The sequence below is a fragment of the Pollicipes pollicipes genome, unplaced genomic scaffold, assembly GCF_011947565.3.
Source record: "Pollicipes pollicipes isolate AB1234 unplaced genomic scaffold, Ppol_2.1 Scaffold_3087;HRSCAF=3621_pilon_pilon_pilon, whole genome shotgun sequence".
NCBI classification, from domain to species: Eukaryota; Metazoa; Arthropoda; class Thecostraca; order Pollicipedomorpha; family Pollicipedidae; genus Pollicipes; species Pollicipes pollicipes.
In genome coordinates, this window is record NW_023596225.1 from 44487139 (window position 1) to 44491939 (window position 4801).

Below are 4801 nucleotides of genomic sequence, written 5' to 3' on the forward strand. Positions count from 1 at the left end.
AGAGAGAGAGAGAGAGAGAGAGAGAGAGAGAGAGAGAGAGAGAGGAGAGAGAGAGAGAGGAGAGAGAGAGAGAGAGAGAGAGAGAGAGAGAGAGAGAGAGAGAGAGAGAGAGAGAGAGAGAGAGAGAGAGAGAGAGAGAGGAGAGAGAGAAGAAAAAGAAAAGAGAGAAGAGAGATTTCATTCTGCAGATTAACTTTATGAAGGGCTCACCTACAATGCGGCACTCTCCCTCAAAAGAAGTGTTCCATGCTTGCATGGAGTTTTGAACTGATCTAGCCGTTTTTTAAATGTCGTTCCAGTGTATTTCACAGCTATGACCTTTTTTAGACCTAAAACCCGTTGTTTCTAAGCTTGAGTCCGCCGAACTTGTGTTGGCCATTGAAAGATCGGCCAGGAATTGCATGACGTCACAGAAACGTCACGCGAATACCGCCACCTCAATGGCCATGCAGTGCCCAGGATCAGTAAAATATCGATTCATTCGTGTCTGGCGTACGCCAGCACGATGCGCGGCTTTAACGAACATTATCTGGGCTTTTAAACAGTTTAGTGCGTTAAGTGCAAGTTTCGAACTCGAACCAGGTTTTGTGCTACATGATTCAGGGATTGGGCAGGTGACACATACTATGATGGAGATAAGACTGGGAAGCAGATGACTCCAAGGAAGTGTGTCTAATGTTTTCGGTTTTCTCAATACACGCATAAGATGGGTGACAATTATCTAGGGCTAATTTTAGTTGCTAAATGTGCATTTGCGTCTTACGGCAGCTGTGATCTATTTATTTTTATTGATCTTATCGATGGCTGTGCGTGAACAAGTGCAATCCTAAAAGATAAACCAATCAGCAAGCAGGAAAGGACGAATGCACTGGCTTAAATGTGGCAAGTAGCTGCGCGCTACAGACATGATCACTATTTCGGTTACCAGGTTACCTAGAACAGCCACATTTCCCTAGAGCCTGGTGCAGCCGATTGACACAACACAATGCTTGTTCCTCACCTCAGTATACAGTAGGCCGACGTGAATTGGTACGTATTAGCTGACCAGACTTACCATACGTCTAAACCCGTACAGTCGCAGCCTTTAGCTGAAGGTAACAAAATCAGCATAATGCACCGCCGCCATTGCCGCGGTCGCAAGCTGCGGTCAGCGCCGGCAAGAAACCTTCTCGAAAACCCCATTGGCTAGAGCTGGCGATATTTTCTCAATGATGTCAAAGTGTTTAGTAGCGAATATTGCTCGGAGGCTACCCGAATAACTTCGTTCTTCCATACAAACCCAAATACAATTTGGGGATTGTGGCAATATCTCGTCAGAGGAAGCGAATTTGTAGAAACCAATGACAACACAACTTGTCAGTCGAAATTCCTCTACCATCCTACGTGCACAGTCAAAAACCATAACTTGACTAGACACACTCCTTCAAGAATAACGTCACAACTGAGCACTGAATATAAGTAAAAATATAAAATCATAGACAAAAGGCAGGAACGGAAGGGAGGAAGGCTCAAAACACAAGGACATGTCGGTATTTGTGTTTAAACAAGTACACCCTCAACAAACACCATCAGCTCCTCTGGAATTTGAAGGACTACGGGCGAGTTGACCCGTCTGCTATTGTGAAATTCTGACACGGTGTCTGGCAGCGACTCTGACGTCATGCAAACTTTTCATGACACAATCAAACGATGACATATTGGGTGATATATTAATTAAATGGCTAATTCCGTTTGGCTGTAGTGCAGTTTTTTTTTTACCTTAAAAGCTTACCGATTGTTGCAAGTGAGGCTTGTTTAATCCGACCTGACGCTCTGCCCTCAATATCTTCAAGTGTGAAACATTCCCGCTAAATTATCAGACACGCCCGGGGGCGTAACGCCGTGCTCGCTCCAACCCTGGCGCGCGATTGCGAGCTGCGCTTCCCCCCCCCCCCCCGCCCCGCCCCCCTCCTTCCGCCCCCTCTCGCTGTCACCGGAAGTCAGCCGTGATCGGGGAAGGGGAAGCTGGGGGCGGGGAAGACAGCTGACAGGAGAAACGGCATTCCGATGAAGACGGACGACCCAGCGACAGGTGCCGACGCCTGAGAGTGGGGGAGGCTGGCCAACATCCGAGCGCGGCAGACGAACTTTTAGAGTGAGATGGCAGCCTTCAGCGACACCAAATGCTGAAGAAGCAGTGAGTGTTCATTATTTGGTCAGGGATGGCTCGTGCCCCATGCCATCTCGTCAGCCACTGTTGCGCAGGTGCGCACAGCCTCCTCTTGATTGTGTTGTTTTTCACCGCGAACAATAACATAGTAAAGAAGAGACAAAATGAAGGAAAGAGAACAAAAGGCCGCGAACTTCGATATTTTATGTCTGCATGTTTATTAGTTCGGGACCACCACAATCCGCCATATGCATCTCGTGAGCGTAAGATTCTTGCGCTGGTTGTTTTGAGTACACTCCACCGTCCTCGGACATTTCAAATTACTGAGCACGACGATTAAAAAATGCACCCGGATGCGCGGATTTGCTAAAGGTGTGTTGGCCGCGTTCCGATTGCCGCGAAATAACTTCTTCTTGGCCAAACTTAGCTTATTGAATGACTTAGCTAACTTGGAGCATATTGATATCGCTTCGTCTGACATGAATGGCAGACGATCGTTTGAACTACAAGCTCTGGAGTAGCCTTGCGTGCAAAGAAACGCAGAAGCAGACCTACACTTTCTCTGCATTCTGAAACGATGGTAACCTGGCTAGGTAAAATGCCCGCACGAATGTGAGGATAAAAAGTTAATTTCGTCTAAGTAAGGCCTTTATGGTCGCGCAGGTATACAGCTAACGGGCACGCCGATGCACTTCGTCGCTGGAAGTGGCCGAAAGTTAGGCAACAGGGGCGGTCTAGTTCCAAGCACCGGCGAAAAATCGTCGAGTCTTCTTGGTAAATATCCCTCCGCAAAATGTTGAAGGCATTGTGGTCCAGGGAACGCACCGTCTATGGTACTGAGGCTAGTGGCCTCAGTATCCTTTGCAAGAAGCGCTATGACAAAACTCAGCGTGTTCTCGAGCCAACATAGCCTCTATCATCTCCATGATGTTTATTTGAGCGGCAAGCCGAGAGCGGAAGCTATTAGGGCAGGCTTTGTGGAGGAGAACAGGCGGAGGAAAAATGGTGATGGTGGTAAACAGCGCTTGGATTGGCTTCCATTCACTGTCCTTTCCCTGGCAGAAGCCGTGAGTATACCCAACAGTTCTCAGGGCACTTTGAGCGTGATTCATCACAGGCACCGCATGCGACTAGTGCTACATTTGCCAAATGTTGGGAGCTCGAGCCCCTTTCCCATAACGCTGCAGTTTACTTTTCCATGTGGCTTCAGGTTTACGTGAACGTTTGCACTAAGCACTTTCTCAAGGACATGGCAGGAAGGTCATGTTAAATCCCGTGCATACCATATAAGTCCACACCGGAAACGTGGGGCTTTCTGGGAAACGATTTCGCACTTACGCGTGATAAAGGAAGCCTATACGACCGTGACCTAAAATATCATACTATACTGACCCTCGTTGTCATGCATGGTGGATGCCAACAAAGAAGTGGCCCACCAACGCTTTCACGGAATTCAGTTCAGGTACTGACCTCTACTTAAGACCGGTAACGCCTGGTCGGCTGGATAATAATGGTACATATCTAATATATATATATATATATAATATATATATATATATGTGTGTGTGTGTGTGCGTGTGTGTGTGTGTGTGTGTGTGTGTGTGTGTGTGTGTGTGTGTGTGTGCGTGCGTGTGTGTGTGTGTGTGGTGTGTGTGTGTGGTGTGTGTGATGTGTGTGTGTGTGTGTGTGTGGTGTGTGTGTGTTTTGCATGGGAGGAATGTACGTACTGCGTGGTATATACAACGGTGTGATCAAACGCGGGAGGCTAGGTTAAAATGCACGTATTCACCTGACGTGTCGAAATTGGAGATGCGTGGAGCTCTCCTCTGCGGCAGCGCCTCCCCTAGCGTCGGATGTCTGACGCGATCTCAGGCAGCGCGCGGGGGAGGGAAGGGGAGGGACAGTTGTTAACACGGCCGGGCTGGCCCCTGATGAGATAAATCACGCTTGAGTGGCCGATTCCTACCGCGGTTACTAAACTAGTGGACAACAGCCATTTCGGCTGATTATGCGTGACAAAGACCACGGATCGATACTACGCTCGATTACTCCATTCTGACGTCCAACCTGAGAAATAAGAAGCCAACGAGTTAAGGCGATGGGTCTAAATGAAATATTTCTTTAGCGACCACAGTGCTTGCCCGCCATAGAAGATTCACTCGGAAACGTGTAATATAACGACGTTGATGAGACCGTTGGAGTGCTGTCCTGGCACAAAGATCAGACGTAAATGAAATAGTGCTAAAAGCGGTGTGTCCACATCAGATGGAAAAGTCATTCATGCAATTTTAGGAAGCGGAGAAAGCACCCGCCATAACGGCATTCGCCTTGACGGACTGGCGCCAAAACATGTATCAAAGCATCAAAGGAGAAAACCACGCAGCCGACGAGCATATAAACTGCATTCACTTAGAAACGCAAGTTATAAGGCCTTTTGAAAATTGTGTTAGCCTATGCACATCCTGAAGGAGACGAGCTATCAGGAATTTTCTTCAGTTTGGGCATTCCGTGATGATGCTGGCAGACCGTGAACAGCCGTCGAACAGGTCATCACAAGCAGTGCACACTAGGTCAAACGAGAGAAGCCCAGGCGCTATCCACGCCCTAATGTTCATAACCTACTCTCATCTGATCGCTGTCAACTGTCCACGC